The following is a 25,943-nucleotide window of genomic DNA, read 5'->3' as shown; positions in this document are numbered from 1 at the left end:
TACCAAAACTCATGTCCATCTGGATGGTGATGCCATCCAGCCATCTCATCCTCTGTCATCCCCTTCTCCTCCTGCCCCCAATCCATCCCAACATCAGGGTCTTTTCCAATTTATCTGTACCAGAGGACTAATTTAAAAATACAAAATTGAACTCTGACTTAGGTTAACATAAAGTTTATGCTTTTCATGCTAAGCATACTCAAGGTATACAAGGGTCATTACACTTTTGAAAAACAAAGAAAACAGGCTGAGTTTCTTGGGATTTCTACAAAGATAAACATGCAGAATTCACCTTTCCCTACTCCCCTCTTTCAGGTACAGATCAGCATGGGCTCCTAGGATACACAATGCAAAAATATGCTTAAGTATATATACCACTAATTGTAGCCTTCTAAGCTATAGGAAAAAAAAAAAATAATAAGATTGCTTTTAGAATCATCTACCTTTATGGAGGCAAGCTAAATACATGTTTCCAAAGGAAAGAACCTTTTGGTCAATAGGACATTCTACCAAATATAAGAAATGGAAATGAAAGGTATTTGGAAATATGGCAAAAATACAAGTATAAACAAAGATTTAAGAGAAGTGTCAACATACTATGATGATGAGTTCATCAAGCCCTTAACTCTAGACAAGAATTGAGAAGGATAATTGGCTTAACTCCCAAGTTAGGAATACATTTTGAGAGCAAGCGTAAAACTAGAATTCTTATTTCCAATTCAATAAAGGACTCAAATTATGAACCCTAGATTTGACATAGAGAAACACTGAGTTGTCTAAATGATTTGTTCCATTGTTTAGAAGAATGAGTAAGAAATATTTACTAAACCACTATTTGTTAAGCATTTACTATACCCTAGCTAGGAAATGGCAACCCGCTCCAGTGTTCTTGCCTGGAGAATCCCAGAGACGGGGGAGCCTGGTGGGCTTCTGGCTATGGGATCACACAGAGTCAGACACGAATGAAGTGACTTAGCAGCAGCAGCAGATAGCCTTCTAGGTAATTTGAAGATTTGTATATTAAAAACTACAAGACATTAAAGGAAGAAATTAAGCACACAATGAAATGGAAAGATATTCTATGTCCAGGGATTGGAAAAATTAATATTGTCAAAATTATTACTATACAACCCAAAGTGATCTATAGATTCAATGTAATCTTAATCAAAGTCCCAGTGTAATTTTTTACAGAAATAGAAAACAATCTTTAAAATCTATATCAGTTCAGTTCAGTTCAGTTCAGTCACTCAGTCATGTCCAACTCTTTGCGACCCCATGAATCACAGCATGCCAGGCCCCCTGTCCATCACCAACTCCTGGAGTTCACTCAGACTTATGTCCATCGAGTCAGTGATGCCATCCAGCCATCTCACCTTCTGTCGTCCCCTTCTCCTCCTGTCCCCAATCCCTCCCAGCATCAGAGTCTTTTCCAATGAGTCAACTCTTTGAATGAGGTGGCCAAAGTACTGGAGTTTCAGCTTTAGCATCTATATATGGAACTCCAAAAGACCCAGATAGACAAAGTAATCCTGAGAGAGAAGAATGAATCTAGAGGTATAACACGTTCTGATTGTAAAACTTTTAAAATGCAAACTTTTTTCACAACAGTAGAATATATGCATAAACAAAACACTATGCATGAGTATTTAACTAATTTTTGACAAAGAAACCAATAATTTATAATAGAGAAAGAATGGTCTTCTCAATAAATGGTGCTAGGAAAACTAAGTATCTACATATGAACTCATTGAACTCCTTTTACATCATATGCAAAAATAAACTCAAAATAGATTAAAGATTTTTATTTTTCATGAAGGTTTTGTTTTTATTTTTTCAACATTTTAATTTTATTGGGGCATAGTAGATTTACTTTGTTATATTAATTTCAGGTGTTTAGGAATGTGATTCAGTTATACATATAATATGTTCATTGTTTTTTATATTATCTTCTCATATAGGTTATTGGAGAGTATTGGGGAGAGTTCCCTGTGCTATACGGCTGGTTTATATGCAGTAGTGTGCATGTATTCATCCCAAGCTCCTGATTTATCCCTCCCCCTCACATTTCCCCTTTGGAAACCATGTTTGTTTTTGATACCATAGGTCACTTCTGTTTTGTAAATAGGTTCATCTGCATACATTTTAAAAACTTAGATTTCAGATAAGAATGATATCATATGATATTTGTCTTTGTATGACTTCATTTAGTATGACAATTTCTAGCTCAATCCAAGTTTCTGAAAAATTACATTATTTCATTCTTTTATATAGCCAAATAATATTCCATTATATGTATATTCCCCAACTTCTTTATCCATGCCTCTGTTAATGGCTATTAAATGTTTGAATATGAGATCTGAAGTCATAAATCTCCTAGAAGATAACATAAAGAAACTTCTTGACATTAGCCTTGGCAATACCTTTCTTTGACTTGACACTAAAAGGAAAGCCAAAAGCTAGAAAAATAACTAAAGACTATATCACATTGAAAATCTTCAGCACAGCAAAGTAAACCATCAAGGAAACACAGTGTGTAGAATGGGAGAAAATATTTGCAGATCACATATCTGATAAAGGGTCAATATGTAAAATATACAACAAACTCATACTGAAGAAATTGAATAGCCTAAGAACAAATAACTCAATTAAAAATGGGCAAAGGACTTGAATCAATATTTTCTAAAAAGAAAAGCTATGACCAACCTAGATAGCATATTGAAAAGCAGAGACATTACTTTGCCAACTAAGGTCCATCTAGTCAAGGCTATGGTTTTTCCAGTAGTCATGTATGGGTGTGAGAGTTGGACTGTGAAGAAGGCTGAGCGCCAAAGAATTGATGCTTTTGAACTGTGGTGTTGGAGAAGACTCTTGAGAGTCCCTTGGACTGCAAGGAGATCCAACCAGTCCATTCTGAAGGAGATCAGCCCTGGGATTTCTTTGGAAGGAATGATGCTAAAGCTGAAACTCCAGTACTTTGGCCACCTCATGCGAAGAGTTGACTCATTGGAAAAGATTCTGATGCTGGGAGGGATTGGGGGCAGGAGAAGAAGGGGACGAACTGAACTAAAAGAAAATATGCAAATGGCCAACAGGTACATAAAACAATATTCAACGTTACTAATCATCAGTTCAGTTCAGTTCAGTTCAGTCGCTCAGTCATGTGAATCATGACCTTGTGAAATGCAGCACGCCAGCCTCCCTGTCCATCACCAACTTCCCGAGTTCACTCGGACTCACGTCCATCGAGTCAGTGATGCCATCCAACCATCTCATCCTCTGTCGTCCCCTTCTCCTCCTGCCCCCAGTCCTCCCAGAAGCAGAGTCTTTTCCAATGTGTCAACTCTTCGCATGAGGTGGCCAAAGTACTGGAGTTTCAGCTTTAGCATCATCAGGAAAATGTAAATCCAAATCACAATGAAATACTACTTGTATCTGTTAGAGTGTCTGTTGTCAAAAGAGACAAAAGATAATAAATGACAGTAAGGATGTGGAGCAAAGGAAACTCTCATACACTGTTGGTGGGAATATAAACTGGTACAGTCACTATGGAAAACAGTACAGATTTCCTTACGAAATTAAAATTAAAACTACCATCTGATCTACAAATTCTAGTCCTGGGTATACATGCAAAGGAAATGAAATCACTAACTCAAAGAGATATCTGTACTCCATGTCCATTGCAGCATTACTCGCAGTAGTCAAGGAATGGAAACCACCTAATGTTTCCACTGACAGACAGATGGGTAAAAAAATGTGGTACATACAAACAATTGAATATTTTTTCAATCTTACAAAAGGAAATTCTGCCATTTGTAACAATATGGACAAACCTGGGAGGCAATATGCTAAGTGAAATAAGTCAGGTAGAGAAAGCCAGATGCTACATGTCATCACTGATATGTGAAATCTTAAAAAAAAAAAAAAAAATTGAATCATGAAAATAGTGGGATGGTGGTTGCCTGAGAATGAGAGGGTGAGAAGAATAGAAAGAGGCTGGTTAAAAAAAAAGTGCAAACTTCTTTCAGTTACAAGATGAATGAAATCTGAGATACTAATATGTAACATGGTCACTAGTCGATAATAGGTGATAGAGTTGACACCCTGCTTTATAACTGAAATTTGCTAAAACTTAAGTGCTCTAACCAAGAAAATTAGAAGAAAAGAAAGAAAAGAAGTAAAGTGATGAATGTGTTCATTAACTCGTTGGTGGGAATCTTTTCACAACGTACATATTTTCATCACATATTTAAATATGTTAAACCAATTTTATTTCTCAATAAAGCTGAAAAATGAATACAATAAATATGTTATATAGTATATTAGAAGGTAAAAAATGCTAATGCTTCTAAAAAGTATTATGGAGTCAGAGTTCACCTCAGTTTCTCCCTCTTTGTTAGCCACTGTAAACAGTTTTGATTTCTGAGACACATAACAGGGCCAGACTTCCACCTCCTTTCCTAGGCAATCACAAAACCACTGCTACTGGGTCTAGAGCTTACTTGGAGGACTTGGGGCATCACCAAATCACTTCATTCATTTGGGGGGAGGTCTCAATTTTATAATTTTTTGCTAGTTTCCTTTCTCCCTTATTCTAAATTTTTAAAAGTTCTCCAAACCCTGGGGACTCTTTGGTTCTACAGTGCATGTTGTTGGAAACTCACTGGTGGTTAATTGAGGATGAAGGTGAGGAGGAGACAGCTGCTTACTATCATCTACTATCACTGCTGGGTCTTGGAAGAAAGGAAGGCCACGTGGCTGACAGGTTTAAGAAGACCTAGTGCACATGACTCAAACTGGCAGGACCTCAGTGACCTGCCTTCCTTTCCAATATCTACTTGTGGCTGGAATAATTAAAACCCAGGAGAGAGCCAGCAGGATGTATAATAGGACTTGGTAATGACCCTCTTTGTTTCAACAAATTCATATAGCAGTTCCTGAATTTTAAAAAGTGCTGTGCAAATCGATTTGTTAGCTGATAAAAAGTGAATAGTAATTAGTTTATAATAAAAGGCCCATTTTCATGCTGGCTGGTGTGATAGGCTGGGGGAGGGATAATGGAATTTGTGAGGCCAAACTCACTCAGGTAAATCTTCTATTGGACCTCCTCAGCAAAGTTAACAAAGCTAATCATACTGGAAGGACTGGATCAGAGCTGTGGATTTTACCACTATTACTCATTTTGAAGACAGAAAGGTTTTATTTCCAACCTTCCTTGTTTCCTCTTCCCCAGAATACCACAATAGGCCATGAATACATCAGTGTAAAGTTCTTTGTTCCATCCTTTTCCTTCAAATTAGAAGGTCCAAGAAAGTTGCCCTTTGACTCAGAAACACGTTTCTAGGATGCTGGTGGGAAATGCAGCTAATAATAATGATAATAAGAATTATAAATTACTTAGTTTTTCTCATTAACCTAGCATTATAATAATACCTAAATATATATGATCTTGTTAAATGCTCACAATGATTTTTGGAGATAAATGTGATGCCAATTTGAAAAGTTAAAAAAAACATGAAGCTGAACTGTCTATAGTTAAGTAGTATGATAATCAGAATTTGAACCCAAAGCAGCCTGATCCCAAAATTTGGGCTGTTCTATACTATTCTTCTGTATCTCTGAAATAAAGACTTTGAATTTTAAGTGAACTTACCAAGACTTGATGAAAGTGGAGAGTGAAAAAGTTGGCTTAAAGCTCAACATTCAGAAAACGAAGATCATGGCATCTCGTCCCATCACTTCATGGGAAATAGACGGGGAACAGTGGAAACAGTGTCAGACTTTATTTTCTTGGGCTCCAAAATCACTGCAGATGGTGACTGTAGCCATGAAATTAAAAGATGCTTACTCCTTGGAAGGAAAGTTATGACCAATCTAGATAGCATATTGAAAAGCAGAGACATTACTTTGCCAACAAAGGTCCATCTAGTCAAGGCTATGGTTTTTCCAGTGGCCATGTATGGATATGAGAGTTGAACTGTGAAGAACTTGAGCACCGAAGAATTGATGCTTTTGAACTGTGGTGTTGGAGAAGACTCTTGAGAGTCCCTTGGACTGCAAGGAGATCCAACCAGTCCATTCTGAAGGAAATCAGCCATAGGATTTCTTTTGAGGTAATGATGCTAAAGCTGAAACTCCAGTACTTTGGCCACCTCATGTGAAGAGTTGATTCATTGGAAAAGACTCTGCTTCTGGGAGGGATTGGGGGCAGGAGGAGGAGGGGACGACAGAGGATGAGATGGCTGGATGGCATCACTGACTCGATGGTTGTGAGTCTTAGTGAACTCCGGGAGTTGGTGATGGACAGAGAGGCCTGGCGTGCTGTGATTCATGGGGTCGCAAAGAGTTGGATACGACTGAGCATCTGAACTGAGCTGAACTGATCTAGACTTAAGTGAAGCTTAAGGAAAACATTCTGACCCTTGCGGGGTTGTATCATTTGAATCCTCATAAAAATGTTGGAATGATTTGTAAAGGGTGATTAGCCAGGCACTCTGAAGGAAGATCCATACACATTTCATTAAACAATTATCTTAAACATAAGTGCATTTTGTAAACTGTGATTGTAGCACAAAGGGTTGCCCCACTTGGATCTGGAAAATTGGCAGTGGCTCCCAGGAAGAAAATGCTGTGTCTGGAAAGAAGTGGTGTGTCCAAGATATGTGGCAGTAACCGGTGGAATTTATGTTACTAAACAATACCCATAGGGTTCAGAGAAGAAAGTTGGTACCCAGTGGTCACTGAGAGCATAGTGAAAGGTGTGGTTGTGCACCTGTGAGCCACATGGTACAGGGAATCAATGGCAGCAGTGACGGTGTGGCCCTGAAGATACAGAATAATAGAGTGATAATTGAGAGGTAGTTTGTATGCACATGTGAGTACTGAGGTAGCTTCCATAAGTACCTGGAGGGGTACTTTTCAGGAATTCAAGTCTCTGACTTCTTAACAAGTATAGTAGAGGTGATTTAGTTGCTAAGTCATATCTGACTCTTGTGACCCCTTGGACTGTACCTTGCCAGGCTCTTCTGCCCATGGGATTTTCCAGGCAAGCATAATGGAGAGAGTTGCCATTTACTTCCCAGAGGATCTTCCCAACCCAGGGATCTAACCCACATCTCCTGCACTGCAGGTGCATTCTTTTACTGACTGAGCCATTAGGGAAGCCCCTGATAGTTGAGAGGCAGTTTATGAGCACATGTGAGTACTGTGGTAGTTTCCATAAGCACCTGGAGTGGTACTTTTTAGGAATTCAAAGCTCTGACTTCTTAGTAGGTATTGTGGAGAACCGCTGAAAAACTGATACCACTATCATTATTGCACTTGTTATCACAGTCAAGTTGAGATCAGAATAAGACAGATTATCAATAATTTACACAATTGGTAACATCAAATTCTTATATCCACATAAAAAAGGCAGAACCAGTCAGAAGAATAGGACACTTCGTTCCCCTCCATACTGTTGGATATTGCCTCTTTTATTCTCCTTTTGTGTTTTTATTTCTAGTTGCCCATTTTGATCTAAGCTTTTCTTTCAAAGACATATTATTATTTTCAATCACTCTGTGATCAGCTTGCTGGTTGTGTTGATTTGAATATTTCTTCTTTGACTACTTCATGATACAATGTATATCAAGGGGTAACATTATTTTCAAGTTTGTAGATAGAGTACTATCACCCCTATATACTTCTACTTCAGTTTCTGTTTCATGAAGGTGGATATATCTCACATCATCTGAAGGGCACTGGAGAGTCCATGCTCAGTTTCTCAGACCCTTATATGGATCTGTCCCTTAGAAAAAAATTCTGCAAGGTGAAATTCTTCATTCATTCATGTGACTCCTTGCCACTGAGATGAGGATTCCAGCCTTTGTCTATAACCTTCTATAATGTCCATCTTGTTGAAGAGTTGCTTGGCTTTTCAAAAAGTGAAATTACCCACATTGTGAATAATGATTTGACTTGGAAGTGATATTGATGAGAAAGGTGGCTCATCCTCCTTTTTCTTGAGAGGTCAGTTTCTGGATCTTTTATTTCAAATTGCTCAGGTGGAGGGACTGAGCTACAAATACGCTTGCTCACTCTTAGAAAATACTAAAATTATCACAAAATACTCATGGAGTGGTAGGCACATGGTAATTTTGAAGTAAACTGCTATCTATGAGCTGACTTGGAAAAAGGCCCTAAAATACCCCCTACTGACATGATTTTTTGGTATAAGAAGGACAATATGATAATATTTTATATACATGGAGCATTTGCAAGTAAAAGCACCTTCATAATTATTCACAACTGTATATGTTATAATAGGACATGTATCATTAGTACAAATTAATGGGAAAAGAGCAAAGAGGCTAATTTTTACCCCATATGGCAATGATAACAACCTTAACTTTTTATCCAACAGAATGCATGGCATGTGGAGTTTTCGTTAATTTGAGTTTAAGAAATATACCACATTTCCCTTTATAGACCTTCCCAGTTTGAAAGCAAGTCTAAAATCTTAAAAAAAAAAAAAATTATAAAGTACAAAGAAAAAATGGGAAGATTACTAGTGAAGTCTCCAAAGAAACAGGTAGAAATATTTAATATAGATAATTATGCAAACAAGGTTTTCATATCCTAAGTTTTAATAAAATTAGGTTTAACAAAATCTCTAGGGACCAAGCCCTAAGAAGTTTATCAAGATGAGCATTCAACTGAGGAAAATTGAGCTTAAGGCTAAATTGATTTAAGGGTGAAAAATGCAATGCCTATCAGGGATCTATTGGAAAGAGATGGACTTATTTTTGGAAAGAAAATAAAACATCTGCACACATATGAAGAAGTTTAATTTTTTTTTTTTAAGCCTGGAGATAAACGACAACCATTAATAAAATAGGCCAGTTTGAAGCAAAAATGACAAGAGACAAAAATGTATATCTGTTTTCTTTAACCCAGGAATGTTTTACACTGAGGACTCAAGTTTAAGACAAGAACAATTTAACTGCATCCAGGTCAAACATGTGGTGAAGAGATCAGCTATCTTTGCATGTCTCTTTCTGTTTAGAAAAAAGAAGATTTTCTCATATCAGTGTTTATTGCTGCTGCTGCTGCTAAGTCGCTTCAGTCGTGTCCGACTCTGTGCGACCCCATAGACGGCAGCCCGCCAGGCTCCCCTGTCCCTGGGATTCTCCAGGCAAGATCACTGGAGTGGGTCGCCATTTCCTTCTCCAATGCATGAAAGTGAAACGTGAAAGTGAAATCGCTCATTCGTGACCAACTCTTAGTGACCCCATGGACTGCAGCCCACCAGGCTCCTCTGCCCATGGGATTTTCAGGCAAGAGTACTGGAGTGGGGTGCCATTGCCTTCTCTAGAAAAGATATAAAATCTTTATGAAAGGCAGCTGAACCCTTTGAAATTTCATGTAAAATTGGGAATAAGTGAAATTTTCTATTTAGCTCTCTATTAGACCATCAAACAATAGTTTAACTTTGAAAGAAAATGTTTGAGTGAATCTCTATTGGGGTTTTCTAATCGCATATACAAGATATTCGCTCCACATATGATGAATTAACTGGACATTATGATCACCATAAAAACTAAATAAACTATTTTGTATTTGTAATAAGCTATTAATATTAAATACAAGTCTTATCTCACAGAAAAGCCTTCAATATTTTGCCCATTGACTCCAACATAGACAAGAAACTCCCCCCCCCCTCGCCCCCGCAAAAAAATCACCAAATCAAATGTCAGTACTTCAGTCCTACTCAATCTGAGACTGATGTCTTTAGATTGAATCAGGGACATTTTATTTATTTTAATTAAATAGCAAAAGTGCTTTTTTTTTTAAAAAAAAAAAGTAGAGAACTGTAACCACAGGGGAAAAAAATCTTTTCAAAAGAAGAAATAAGATAAAAGCATAGAAAAGGAATTCAGAAAAATGTATTTCAATATCAATACGTGTGAGGGATCTCAATGGAGGGGAGAGTTCAGGAATCTTTGGCAGCTCTGTTTTGTTCTAATAATTTCTACAAATACATTCATATATATTCTCTGCAATAGCAAAAAGAACGTTTAAATAGGTTTCCATTTTGTAATAGTTGGCCTTTGGCAAAATAAACGTAATAGTATTAATAATAAAGGCTTCTTCTGGCCACGAGATGGAGCTCAAGACTCCTTTCCTCAAAGTTTTGTTGAGATCAAGGACCACAGGCGATGGGAGAAGGATAAGAACTTCAGCTGGAGCAGTGAAGCTGACAGGGATTGCCTCCTGCCTGAGAGCAGGCTGATTAGACAGATTTTGCTCTGACATTAGGGCACATGTTCTTGCTGTTAGTGTGCCCTTTCTTTTGTTTTTCTTTCTATACCAGCACAGTGATAAAATCTAGAATGAATAGTCTAATTCATGGTCTACCACAGAGAACCCTGGGGCATTGGTTAAACTGTATATTCTTTAAATCAATCCCATATTTTTTGAATTGGCTTTTATTGAGCTTGAAGTCCTAGCTAATGTGTTACTATTTTATAAGATAGTCCCCCCACTACTGCAGACAGTAAATTAAATTTACAATTAAGGGTAAGAATCACTGACCCCAAGGAAAGACAAATTAGGCAGCTATGCTACTGTTTAGGCAAGAGTTTTGTGACTTAGTATGAGCTAGTCTAATCCCAAGAGACTACCTAGTTGTTTGGAAGGACAGAACCCAGGTATTTAAAATTTCTTTTGCCTCTATTTCAGGTCATTTATCTCCTGAAGATATCAGGAGATATCCTCAGGTCAGATATCTCCAGGGCATTTAATGACTATTACCCTAATAAGTGGCTGATTGGTCATTAAAGTATCCTTGGACTTTGCCCCTGAGCCAGTCTGATACAGCTGATTTTTCTTTTCTATCTCAGGAGAGATTTGGAGATCAAGGACAAAATATTTCAGATAAGCTCATGTTATTCCAGCTGGCTCTAATAAGTCCAGGTTCATTCAGCTAATTTGATGACCTTTGATGTACAATCTGCCTTGATAAAAGTGCCTCCTCAGCACAAGGATGCCAGATTTAACACTACAAAAGAGTAGGATCTAAATCATGTCAATAGGAGACATGGCTTTATGTATAGGATTATTTTACACTTCTGATGGGAGAAAATGAACACTCACTCAGGTGAGTTACCCTTGATCTAAGAAAAGTAGCTTCCAGTGTGACTCAGCCATGGCTGGTGAAGAGACCAAAGTCAGTTTGAGTGTTCAGTTCCTTCTGTTCATTCATGGGGTCCACTGTAGTTCAAATAAAGATTCCAAAGTGACTGTAGACTTTGACAAGGAAGCAAGGGCTTATTTCAAGGGAATAAAGCATGGAGTTTACCAAGGGCTGAGTAAAAAATAAATAAGGGAACAGAAAAAAAGATATATATGAACAACATGAGAGCATCCACGAGATGCTCTATGAATGTTTAGACTCGTTAAAGAGTTAATATATGACAAAACCAATACAATATTGTAAAATCATTAACCTCCAATTAAAATAAATAAATTTATATTAAAAAAAAAGATTTTACCTAAGCTAATTAGCAGAATGTTTCTTCCTTGGCTCTCTCTTAACTGCCCCTACAATATCTACTTATTTTTTTGGACAACTCCACAGGATGAATCTTCTTCTAGAGGTAATTCTGGTTTCTCATGGGCCTCTGAAGCAACTATACTAATTATCACGTCACTTTCCTGCTGATGTTATTTTATCCAGATGGGATTCTCTCTTCTTTCTCTGTATTCTATAGGCCTTCCATTACTCGGTTACTAATTTAAAGTACAGTTATTTTTGTAGAATCTTCCCAGATTGCTTAAATCCATGTGAATCTGTTATTAATTCAACCCATTATGTTTGAGGGTTTTTTCTTGTTGTTATTTGGTTGTTTGTTTTTTGCTGTTTTTCCAAATGTAAATGATCAGTTATGGGCTAATTTGTGACCATCCCAAACTCCATAAGTGAAAAGTTTTATGACATGGATGTGTAACATTTTTATGAAGGCACCTAAGAAGCATTCCTGATCCAGTTAAAAATGTTGTTAGGGTGACACACCATTTGAGCTGAGTATCTGAGCCTGAACATGTGAGTATGTATTAGCCAGGTGATGTACTTGGAGAAGTGAAGAGTATCCTATGCCAAAAGAACAGCATATACAAAAGCCCAGGTATGAAAGAGAATTCTCACTAAGGGCAGAGTGTAGTGTGAGAAATGGATTGAGTGTGAGACACGAGTTGAAACGGCCATCCAGTCACTCAATAATTACTTTAATTTGCCAGACTCTGGAGATTTGTAAATGAATACATAAAACTCAATATCTGCTCTTTAATACTTATAGTCTAATTAGAGAGAAACAAATAATCACAATGGAATGTGGACATCTAATATTCATTTTATCTTATTGCATTTTATTACAGGGATAGAAGAAAGTCAGAATCAGGAAAGCTGTCAAGAGATGTATGACCTTTGATATTATTTTTAAATGAAAAGAGGAGTTTATGAGGGAGAGTTTCTGTTCCTGAAACATTTGGGGCAACAACTGAATGATAGTACAGGCATACTGCTGCTGCTGCTGCTAAGTCGCCAACAAGTTCCGCTGTCCCTGGGATTCTCCAGGCAAGGATACTGGAGTGGGTTGCCATTTCCTTCTCCAATGCATGAAAGTGAAAAGTGAAAGTGAAGTCACTCAGTCGTGTCCGACTCTTAATGACCCCATGGAATGTAGCCTACCAGCCTTCTCCATCCATGGGATTCTCCAGGTAAGAGTACTGGAGTGGGGTGCCATTGCCTTCTCCATAGTACAGGCATGGGAATTACCAAAAAGATGTGGCACATATGTAGATTAGCAAGCAATTTTCTAGCACTTGCTGTGCAAATATGGGCATGCAAGAAGTTGAACCAAGCAGGTAAATAATGACCAAGATCATGAAAGTTAATAAATATGTTTCCATATGCCTGGAATGTATCCTTCAAGTAATATGAAATTGTGGGAGGACTATAAACAGAAGAATAATATGATTGGATTTTGATTTGCATTTTAGAAAGATCTTTTTAATAAAAGTACACATAATGGAGAGCTAAAAGGTAGTCTGGAAAGGGAAATCTAGCAACTGATTATATTCTCATTTGCATTATTTTTAATATAAAATTTTAGTGTCTGGTCTGTTCAGCTTCATGTTCAGCTCTCTAAGGACAGAAGATCCTGGCACTTTTTCCCCCCTTTAATCAAAGAGCACAAAATTAGGCACAGAGCTTTTCAGTAAAATTATGCTGATTAAATATTTGATTAAGCTTAACTTTAAGCCTAGACCCCCTACTGAGTGAAGGAAGATGTCATTCCTGCCTTGTAACAAAGGAGCAGCTGTATTTTCCTCCTTGAATAAATGTCTTATCCCGTCCAGAAAGAGGATATAACTACATCTGTACAAAGAAGGTGTTGGGAAGTTTAATTAGCTAGTGTTTATAATCTTCTTTGAAGCTGAAAAGTGTTAATTATGTTTTTCCCACTTTAAGATTCTAAGTCACATGGACCATATCTTAAGAGTTTCTGAGTCTGGAAAGTTGTTGCCTTCCTGAATTGAGCTAGGTAGCTTTTGCAAACACATATTGAAGCAAGATTGCCTTAGGGTTGACCAAGTAACTGTGAAGATGAGAGGTATACAGGTGAATTTGTAAGAAAACATGCTGACTCTGTTAATATCAAACAAACAGGAGCTATGGAAGGAATGTTGCTCTGTGAAGAGAATTCAGGTTCCTCTAGGGATCCCCTGTTGATCACTCCTTCCCTCACTTCAATGGACTTGATGTTATAGCTTCCCATTCAATCTAAGTATAGACACTCTTAATCCTCCATATCTAAGCATAGGTGGAAAATATTACTGGTAACTTGATAAAGAGAGTTAGATCTCAAAGTAATATGCAAGTCAACAACAAATCTTGTGGGAGATCACTGCCTATACATGAACAGTCTAGATATAAGAGAGTCACCTGGCCCTATCCCAAAAGAATGTCTTCAAGCCTGCTTTAAACCTTCAAATTCATTTCAAATACCCTAAACCTGAAATACTAGACTTCCCTCCTTATCTTTTAAAGTCTCATTTTCTGCATTTTTGCTTCCATTCTGAGGTCTTGCCTTTTCTTTCAAATGATTTACACTAAGAAGATTCTCTTTCTTCAGAGAAAGAAAATTCTTCCCTACTGAAAGGTAGGGAAGTCTTACTATATGGCTGAAATATACTTCATTATTTATAAAATAGCATGATGGGATCAATAATTATTTAAAAGATAAACTCAGTGGGTGTCAGATTGCAATGAATATAATCAATGGACCAAGCATTTTGAAAAGTGCCTAGAGGAAGTTTGTGGTTATGTGTGTTCAAAAGCATGTCATCTGAAATTAGTCCTAAATGGAAATGAATGTTTACATATTGAAGGCCATACCCTAATAGAGCCAATACTGTGAATGATATTGATATCTACTGATTGTCAAGTGTCAGTTATGTTCTAAGCACTGTGCTATGTACTTTGAATATAGTACTTCATTTCATTCTCTTAATAACCCTATGGAGTAGGTATTATCTACAATTTAGAAATGATTAAATTGAAAATTAGAGTGAGTAAGGAACTTGCTAAAGACCATTCATTCCCTAAGTGGAATCTATGCAATGTGGTTGTTTGGACCGAAACTCCAAACAGCTTAACCGCCTAACTGCTGCAGTCATGTTTCTCAAACTAGGATAACAAGCAATATAATCAGGGTACAAAATGCCACAGATAAACATGGCTTATCAACTTAATTTAATGGTAAGTAGTGGAATTCCATGAAAATTTGATATATTTTTCTCAGATAAAGCATAGTACTTTAGACTTGTCAAATTGTACATGTGCTTCTAACTACATGCTTCAAACTCCTTCAAACTGCATGCATTCCTCTCTTATATTACTATATTTTGATGAAAAATTTAAACAGTCACACACTCTTCTACAAAAATTACTGAAATTTCTCTCCAGATGTTATTTAGCCAAGCCATTTATTTGCTATCTTTCTGAATTCCAAGAATATTACTGTGATACAGTTAAGCATAGGAGGAGGAGTTGTGATGTTGTGACTTCACTGTTTTCTGGAATTAAGAGCATTAATTCATAAATTTTATCTCTTCCAATACAAGATACAGTAGTAGAGAAAGAAAAGGACAAACATAAGTGCATTCAACACCATGTATTCAGTTTAAAAGGCAATGGAAAAAAAAAATCTCAAGAACAGCAATGCATCTAGATATATTACACCCCCTGGTAAACACTCATAGAAAGGTAAACTATATGACCAGGTATGTTCAAAGATAGCATTATTTTGTCTTATTCTTATTTAGTTATCATGGAAAATGGTTTCTTGTTCAATTGGCCAAGGTTTCTTTTCTGTTCAGGTGATTGTTCTTGACTTGAGATGAATATTGGTACAAATACCTTGGTGGAGAATGGCATGTCCAAGTTTTATTGCAATCATTAATGTTTAGGTTACATTATCCTATAGGAGAGGTTGAGATTCCCTACCCTATTGGTTTTAGGTTAATTGTGCTTTTGTGTTTTCTAAGCTCACACTTTTCTGGTGATAAAACTTCCCATAGAATTTTTTAGGATTTATAAATTTTGCATTTTGGAGGTCTATTTGCTAAGAAATATTTCCAGAATTCTCTGCTGATCAAAATATTTCCTGAATCTTGATCATTAAGTCATGTTAATAGTTTGATGTTTAATGCCATATTCACTTTGTTTCAGTTGACTTGCAGCTGCTACTGGGACTCTTCCCAGTCTTGTTTTTTGATGCTTAATTGCCTTAAATTCAGAAGCTGTCTGGGGAATAGAGAGCTGGAGTAGAGTGATCAAACAAACAGCATACCATTGAGAGAAGGATGAGATGGCCGAACAAGGAGATTCTCGGCTTGTCTCTTACCACAAACATATCAATGTTCCTACTATATATAGAGAAACTATCGGTGAGAATTATTTAAAAACTACCAAAAAAGATTCTTCAAAACTAAGGATAAAAGAGGAAAAGCACACTGACATGTAGGAGGAGCAAAGATGTGACCTATCTAGTACCGACACCCTGGTAGTGTGACCCACAGCAGAAGAGATATCACAACTTCAGAGTCTCCACCTGACAGCTGAGGACTCTGAATCCTACATTAGGCTCCCAAGTCTTCCAGATAGATCATTTTAGGCCACCATACAAGTCTCAATAAATTTAAGAAGGTAAAAATCATATCAAACATCTTTGTTGATCACAATATAAGGTTCAGCTCAGTTCAGTTCAGTTGCTCAGTCATGTCCAACTCTTTGCAACCCCATGAATTGCAGCACGCCAGGCCTCCCTGTCCACCACCATCTCCTGGAGTTCACAAACTCAAGTCCATCGAGTTGGTGATGCCATCCAGCCATCTTATCCTCTGTCGTCCCCTTTTCCTCCTGCCCCCAATCCCTCCCAGCATCAGAGTCTTTGCCAATGAGTCAACTCTTCACATGAGGTGGCCAAAGTACTGGAGTTTCAGCTTCAGCATCATTCCTTCCAAAGAAATCCCAGGGTTGATCTCCTTCAGAATGGACTGGTTGGATCTCCTTGTAGTCCAAGGGACTCTCAAGAGTCTTCTCCAACACCACAGTTCAAAAGCATCAATTCTTCAGTGCTCAGCATTCTTCACAGTCCAACTCTCACATCCATACTTGACCACTGGAAAAACCATAGCCTTGACTAGACGGACCTCTGTTGACAAAGTAATGTCTCTGCTTTTCAATATGCTATCTAGGTTGGTCATAACTTTTCTTCCAAGGAGTGAGCATCTTTCAATTTCATGGCTGCAGTAGCCCAAAAAAATAAAGTCTGCCACTGTTTCCACCGTTTCCCCATCTATTTCCCATGAAGTGATGGGACCAGATGCCATGCTCTATGTTTTCCAAAAGTTGAGCTTTAAGCCAACTTTTTCACTCTCCTCTTTCACTTTCATGAAGAGGCTTTTAGTTCCTCTTCACTTTCTGCCATAAGGGTGATGCCATCTGCATATCTGAGGTGATTGATATTTCTCCCAGGAATCTTGATTCCAGCTTTTGCTTCTTCCAGCCCAGCGTTTCTCATGATGTTAGAAGTCAACTATGAGAAAAAAACAAACAAACTGGAAAAAAAAACACCACAGATACTCCAGATCTGAACAACATGCTACCAAATAATCAGAGGTCACCAAAGAAATCAAAGGGGCCAATAAGAAATACTGTGACAAAAATCAAAGTAGAAACAGAACATTCCAAAATCCATGCAACTTGGCAAAGGGGAAGTTTATAGATATACAGACCTACCTCAGATAACAAAGAAAATCTCAAATAAACAATCTAATTTTACATCTAAAGAAACTAGAAAAGGAATATATATTTTTTATAAAAAGCACAAAGTTAGTAGAAAAAGGAAAATAATAAAGATCAGAGCAATAAGAAAATAGAGACTAAAAAAAAAAATAGCAACGATCAATGAAACTATTTCATGAGCAATTTCTTTGAAAAGATAAACCTTAGGTAGACTCATAAAGGAAAAAAGAAAGAAGCCCAAAATACATAAAATAAAATAAATACAGAAAAACAGAATTATAACCAACACCACAGGAACATCATAAGACATTACCACAAAAATAATGCCAGCAGATTGAACAACCTAAAAAAAATGTATAAATTTCTAAAAGCACATAACCCTCCAAAATTGACCCAAGAAGAATTAGAAAATCTGAACAGAACAATGGCTATCAATGAAATTGAAACAGCAACCAAAAAACTCTCAGTAATTAAAAGTCCAGGGCCAGATAGCTTCATGGGTTAATTCTACTAAAGATTTAAAGGCTGCTTAATACCTTTTTTTCTCAAGCTGTCCAAGAAATTTGAAGAGGAAAGAACACATATAAACTCATTCTACCAGGCCAACATACATTGATAAAAAATAATCAGACAAAAACACCAAAGAAAGGAAATGAATAAAAAGAAAGAAAGAAATTTGCAGGCCATCTAATATAGAGATGCAGAAGCATATGACATAGATGCAAAAAAAATGTGTTGACAAATTCAACATTTTTTCATAATATATAGTCTCAACAAAGTGGGCATACAGGGAACATGGAAGTGAAAGTCACTCAGTAGTGTCCCACTGCTTGTGACCCCATATAGTCCATGGAGTTCTCCAAACCAGAATACTGGAGTGGATAGCCTTTCCTTCACCAGGGGATCTTCCCAACTCAGGGATCAAACTCAAGGTCTCCCACGTTGCAGGGAGATTCTTTACCAGCTGAGACACAGGTAAGTCCAAGAATACTGGAGTGGGCAGCCTATCCCTTCTCCATTAGATCTTCCCAACCCAGGACTCGAACAAGGGTCTCCTGCATTGCAGGTGGATTCTTTACCAACTGAGTTATCAGGGAAGCCAGAGGGAACATACTTCAAGATAATAAAGGCTGTATAAAGCAAACCCACAGCTGACATCATATTCAATGGTGAAAAACTGAAAGTACTTCTAAGTCCAGCAACAAGACAAGAATTTCCACTCTCATGCCTGTATTCAATGCAGAAATGAATGTCCTAGCCACAGCAATTAGACAATAAATAAATAAATATATATAATGTATCCAAATTGAGAAGAGAGAAGTAAAACTGCTGCTGTTTACAGATGTCATGGCACTACATATAGGAAATGCTACAGATGTCAACAAAAATCTAATTGAACTAATAAACAAATTGAGTAAAGCTGTAGGAAATAGAAAAAAACAACAGAATGGGAAAGACAAGAGATCTCTTCAAGAAAATTAATGATACAAAAGGAACATTTCATGCAAAGATGAGCACAACAAAGGACAGAAACTGTATGGACCTAACAAAAGCAGAATATACTAAGAAGAGGTGGCAAGAATATACAGAAGAACTATACAAAAAAGATCTTAATGGCCCAGATAACCATGATGGTATGATCACTCACACAGAGTCAGACATCCTGGAGTGTGAAGTCAAGTGGGCCCTGGAACAAAGCTAGTGGAGGTGATGGAAATCCAGCTGAGCTATTTCAAATCCTAAAAGATGATGCTGTGAAAGTGCTGCACTCATTATGCCAGCAAACTTGAAAAACTCAGTAGTGGTCTTGGACTGGAAAATATCAGTTTTCATCCCAATTCCAAAGAAAGACAATGCCAAAGAATGTTCAAACTACTTCACAGTTGCATTCATTTCACATACTAGCAGAGTAATGTTCAACATTTTAACAGTACATAGATGGAGAATTTCAAGCTGGATTTAGAGAAGGCAGAGGAACCAGAGATCAAATTGCCAACATCCACTGATCCACTGGATCATAGAAAAAGCAAGAGAATTCCAGAAAGGAAACAAACAAAAAAAAAAAACTATGATAAAGCCTTTGATTGTGTGGATCACAGCAAACTGGAAAATCCTTCAAGAGATGGGAACACCAGATTGTTTTATCTGCCTCCTGAGAAACCTTTGTGCAGATCAAGAAGCAACAGTTAGAACTGAACATGGAACAATGGACTGGTTCCAAATTGGGAAAGGAGTACATTAAGGCTGCATACTGTCACCTATTATTTAACTTATATGCAGAGTACATCATGCAAAATGCCAGGCTGGATGAAACAAAAGCTGAAATCAAGACTTCCAGGAGAAATATCAATAACCTCAAATATGCAGATGACATCACCCTATGGCAGAAAGTGAAGAGGAACAAAAGAGCCTCTTCATGAAAGTGAAAGAGGAGGGTGAAAAAACTTGCTAGAAACTAAACATTCAAAAAACTAAGATCATGGTATCCATGATATCCTGTCCCATCACTTCATGGCAAATCGTTGGGGAAACAATGGAAACAGTGACTGACTTTATTTTCTTGGGCTTCAAAATCACTGTAGTTGGTGACTCCAGTCATGAAATTAAAAGATGCTTGTTCCTTAGAAGAAAAACTATGATAAACCTAGACAGCATATTTTAAAAAAGACGTTGCTTTACCAATAAAAGTCCATTTAGTCAAAGCTATGAATTTTCCAGTAGTCATGTATGGATGTGAGAGGTGAACCATAAAGAGGTCTGAGCACCAAAGAATTAATGCTTTTGAACTTTGGTGTTGGAGAAGGCTCTTAAGAGTCCCTTGAACTGCAAAGCGATCAAAACAGTCATTCCTAAAGGAAATAAATCCTGAATATTCTTTGGAAGGAAACTACTATACTTTAGCCATCTGATGCAAAGAGCTGATTCTTTAGAAAAGACCCTGGTCCTAGGAAAGATTGAAGGCAGGAGGAGTAGGGGACAACAGAGGATGAGGTGGTTGGATGGCATCATCAACTCAATAGACATGAATTTGAGCAAGCTGCAGAAGATCATGAAGGACAGGGATGCCTGGCATGCTGGGCTCCATGAGTTGCAAAGAGTGGGACACGACTGAGTAACTGAACAACATAAAAGTAGTAGGATACAAACGTTCAGAATTGTGTGGAATTTCTCTACAGTAATAATGATCTATTTGAAAGACAAATTAAGAAAGTTAATCCCATTATAATTGCATCAAAAATATTATTTAATATAACTTTATTTATTTTAATTGGAGGCTAATTACTTTACAATATTGTATTGGTTTTGCCATACATCAACATGAATCTGCCATGGGTGTACATGTGTTCTCCATTCTGAACCCCCCTCCCACCTCCTTCCCCATACCATGGCTCTGGGTCATCCCAGTGCACCTGCCCCAAACATCCTGTATTATGCATCAAACCTGGACTGGCGATTCATTTCACAGATGATATTATACCTGTTTCAATGCCATTCTCCCAAATCATCCTACCCTCACCCTCTCCCACAAAGTCCAAAAGACTCTTTTATACATCTGTGTCTCTTTCGCTGTCTTTCATACAGGGTTATCATTGCCATCTTTCTAAATTCAATATATATACGTTAGTATACTGTACTGGTTGGAGAAGGCAGTGGCACTCCACTCCAGTACTCTTGCCTGGAAAATCCCATGGGCAGAGGAGCCTGGTAGGCTGCAGTCCATAGGGTCGCTAAGAGTTGGACACGACTGAGCAACTTCACTTTCACTTTTCACTTTCATGCATTGGAGAAGGAAATGGCGACCCACTCCAGTGTTCTTGCCTGGAGAATCTCAGGGATGGTGGGAGACAGGTGGGCTGCCGTCTATGGGGTCACACAGAGTCGGACACCAATGAAACAACTTAGCAGCAACAGCATACTGCATTGGTGTTTTTCTTTCTGGCTTACTTCACTCTGTATAATCAGCTCCAGTTTCATCCACCTCATTAGAACTGATTCAAATGTATTCTTTTTAATGCTGAGTAATATTCAATTGTGTTTATGTACCACAGCTTTCATATCCATTTGTCTGCTGGTGGACATCTAGGTTGCTTCCATGTCCTGGCTATTATAAACAGTGTTGTGATGAACATTGGGGTACATGTGTCTCTTTTGATTCTGATTTCCTCAGTGTGTATGCCCAGCAGTAGGATTGCTGGGTCATATGGCAGTTCTATTTTCAGGTTTTTTTAAGGAGTCACCACTCTCTTCTCCATAGTGGCTGTACTAGTTTGCATCCCCACCAACAGTGTAAGAGGATTTCCTTTTCTCCACACCCTCTCCAGCATTTATTGCTTATAGACTTTTGGATCGCAGCCATTCTGACTGGCGTGGAATGGTACCTCATTGTGGTTTTGATTTGCATTTCTCTGATAATGAGTGATGTTGAGCATCTTTTCATGTGTTTGTTAGCCATCTATATGTCTTTGGAGAAATGTCTGTTTAGTTCTTTGGCCCATTTTTTGATTGGGTCATTTATTTTTCTGAAATTGAGCTGCAGGATTTGCTTGCATATTTTTGTGATTAATTCTTTGTCAGTTGCTTCATTTGTTATTATTTTCTCCCACTCTGAAGGCTCTCTTTTCACTTTGCTTATAGTTTCCTTTGTTGTGCAGAAGCTTTCAATTTTAATTAGGTCCCATTTGTTTATTTTTGCTTTTATTTCCAATATTCTGGGAGGTGGGTCATAGAAGATCCTGCTGTGATTTATGTCAGACAGTGTTTTGCCTATGTTCTCCTCTAGGAATTTTATAGTTTCTGGTCTTACATTTAGATCTTTAATCCATTTTGAGTTTATTTTCATGTAAGGTGTTTGAAAGTGTTCTAGTTTTATTCTTTTACAAGTGGTTGACCAGTTTTCCCAGCACCATTGTTAAAGAGATTGTCTTTTCTCCATTGTATATTCTTGCCTCCTTTGTCAGAGATAAGGTGTCCATAGGAGCCTGGGTTTATCTCTGGGCTTTCTATGTTGTTCCATTGATCTATATTTCTGTCTTTGTGCCAGTACCATACTGTCTTGATGACTGTGGCTTTGTAATAGAGCCTGAAGTCAGGCAGGTTGATTCCTCCAGTTCCATTCTTCTTTCTCAAGATTGCTTTGCCTATTCGAGGTTTTTTGTATTTCTATACAATTGTGAAATTATTTGTTCTAGCTCTGTGAAAAATACCATTGATAGCTTGATAGGGATTGCATTGAATCTATAGATTGTTTTGAGTAGTATACTCATATTCACTATATTGATTCTCCAGATTCACGAATTTGGTATATTTCTCCACCTATTAGTGTCCTCTTTGATTTCTTTCACCAGTGTTTTATAGTTTTCTACATATAGGTCTTTTGTTTTTTTAGGTAGATCTATTCCTGAGTATTTTATTCTTTTCGTTGCAGTGGTGAATGGAATTTTTTCCTTAATTTCTCTTTCTATTTTCTCATTATTAGTATATAGGAATGCAAGGGATTTCTCTGTGTTGATTTTATATCCTACAACTTTATTATATTCATTGATTATTATTATGTTGAGGCATGTTCCTTCTATTCCTGCTTTCTGGAGAGTTTTTATCATAAATGGATGTTGAATTTTGTCAAAGGCTTTCTCTGTATCTATTGAGATAATCATATGGCTTTTATTTTTCAATTTGTTAGTGTGGTGCATTACATTGGTTGATTTGCAGATGTTGAAGAATCCTTGCATCCCTGGGATAAAGCCCACTTTGGATGCATGACCTTTTTAATGTGTTGTTGGTTTCTGATTGCTGGAATTTTGTTAAAGATTTTTGCATCTCTGTTCATCAGTGATATTGGCCTGTAGTTTTTTTCCTTTTTTTGTGGCATCTTTGTCAGGTTTTGGTATTAGGGTGATGGTGGCCTCATAGAATGAGTTTGGAAGTTTACCTTCCTCTGAAATTCTCTGGAACAGTTTGAGTAGGATAGGTATTAGCTCTTCTCGAAAGTTTTGGTAGAATTCAGCTGTGAAGCTGTCTGGACCTGGGCTTTTGTTTGCTGGAAGATTTCTGATTACAGTTTCAATTTCTGTGCTTGTGATGGGTCTGTTAAGATTTTCTGCTTCTTCCTGGTTCAGTTTTGGAAAGTTGTACTTCTCTAAGAATTTGTCCATTTCTTCCAAGTTGTCCATTTTATTGGCATATAATTGCTGATAGTAGTCTCTTATGATCCTTTGTTGTCTGTTGTGATCTCTCCATTTTCATTTCTAATTTTATTGATTTGATTTTTCTCTCTTTGCTTCGTGATGAGTCTGGCTAATGGTTTGACAATTTTATTTATTCTCTCAAAGAACCAGCTTTTGGCTTTGTTGATTTTTGCTATGGTCTCTTTTGTTTCTTTTGCATTTATTTCTGCCCTAATTTTTAAGATTTCTTTCCTTCTACTAACCCTGGGGTTCTTCATTTCTTCCTTTTCTGGTTGCTTTAAGTGCAGAGTTAGGTTATTTATTTGACTTTTTTCTTGTTTCTTGAGGTATACCTGTATTGCTATGAACTTTCCCCCTAGCACTGCTTTTACAGTGTCCCACAGGTTTTGGGTTGTTGCGTTTTCATTTTCATTCATTTCTATGCATATTTTGATTTCTTTTTGATTTCTTCTGTAATTTGTTAGTTATTCAGAAGCGTGTTGTTCAGCCTCCATATGTTGGAATTTTTAATAGTTTTTCTCCTGTAATTGAGATCTAATCTTACTGCATTGTGGTCAGAAAAGATGCTTGGAATGATTTCAATTATTTTGAATTTACCAAGGCTAGATTTATGGCCCAGGATGTGATCTATCCTGAAGAAGGTTCCATGTGCACTTGAGAAAAGGTGAAATTCATTGTTTTGGGGTGAAATGTCCCATAGATATCTATTAGGTCCAACTGGTCTATTGTATCATTTAAAGTTTGTGTTTCTTTGTTAATTTTCTGTTTAGTTGATCTATCCATAGGTGTGAGTGGAGTATTAAAGTCTCCCACTATTATTGTGTTATTGTTAATTTCCCCTTTCATACTTGTTAGCATTTGCCTTACATATTGTGGTGCTCCTATATTGGGTGCATATATATTTATAATTGTTATATCTTCTTCTTGGATTGATCCTTTGATCATTATGTAGTGTCCTTCTTTGTCTCTTTTCACAGCCTTTGTTTTAAAGTCTATTTTATCAGATATGAGTATTGCTACTCTTGCTTTCTTTTGGTCTCTACTTGCATGGGATACATTTTTCCAGCCCTTCACTTTCAGTCTGCATGTGTCCCTTGTTTTGAGATGGTTCTGTTATAGACAACATATATAGGGGTCTTGTTTTTATATCCATTCAGCCAGTCTTTGTCTTTTGGTTGGGGTATTCAACCCATTTACGTTTAAGGTAATTATTGATAAGTATGATCCCGTTGCCATTTACTTTATTGTTTTGGGTTCGAGTTTATACTCCCTTTTTGTGTTTCCTATCCAGAGAATATCCTTTAGCAATTGTTGGAGAGCTGGTTTGGTGGTGCTGAATTCTTTCAGCTTTTGCTTGTCTGTAAAGCTTTTGATTTCTCCTACGTATTTGAATGAGATCCTTTCTGGGTACAGTAATCTGGGCTGTAGGTTATTTTCTTTCATCACTTTAAGTATGTCTTGCCATTTCCTCCTGGCCTGAAGAGTTTCTATTGAAAGATCAGCTGTTATCCTTATGGGAATCCCCTTGTGTGTTATTTGTTGTTTTTCCCTTGCTGCTTTTAATATTTGTTCTTTGTGTTTGATCTTTGTTAATTTGATTAATATGTGTCTTGGGATGTTTCACCTTGAGTTTATCCCATTTGGGACTCTCTGGGTTTCTTGGACTTGGGTGATTATTTCCTTCCCCATTTTAGGGAAGTTTTCAACTATTATCTCAAGTATTTTCTCATGGTATTTCTTTTTGTCTTCTTTTGGGACTCCTATGATTCGAATGTTGGAGCATTTAACATTGTCCCAGAGGTCTCTGAGATTGTCCTCATTTCTGTTAATTCATTTTTATTTTTTCCTCTCTGATTCATTCATTTCTACTATTCTATCTTCTCCCTCACTAATCCTATCTTCTGCCTCCATTATTCTACTCTTTGTTCCCTCCAGAGTGTTTATGATGTCATTTATTGCATTATTCATTATATATTGACTGTTTTTTAAAATTTCTTCTAGGTCTTTGTTAAATGTTTCTTGCATCTTCTCAATCCTTGTCTCCAGGCTATATATCTATGATTCCATTTTGTTTTCAAGATTTTGGATCATTTTCACTATCATTATTTGGAATTCTTTATCAGGTATGTTCCCTATCTCTTCTTTTATTTGGTTTGGTGGGCATTTATCCTGTTCCTTTACCTGCTGGGTATTCTTCTGTCTCTTCATCCTGTTTATATTGCTGTGTTTGGGGTGGTCTTTCTGTATTCTGGCAGTTTGTGGAGTTCTCTTTATTGTGGAGTTTCCTCACTGTGGGTGGGATTATATGGGTGGCTTGTCAAGGTTTCCTGGTTAGGGAATCTTGTGTCAGTGTTCTGGTGGGTGGAGCTGGATTTCTTCTCTCTGTAGTGCAATGAAGTGACCAGTAA

This window comes from Ovis aries, chromosome 23 (genome assembly GCF_016772045.2).
Source record: "Ovis aries strain OAR_USU_Benz2616 breed Rambouillet chromosome 23, ARS-UI_Ramb_v3.0, whole genome shotgun sequence".
Classification (NCBI taxonomy): Eukaryota; Metazoa; Chordata; class Mammalia; order Artiodactyla; family Bovidae; genus Ovis; species Ovis aries.
The sequence above is the reverse complement of the archived record's forward strand: the minus strand, read 5'-3'. Positions refer to the sequence as shown.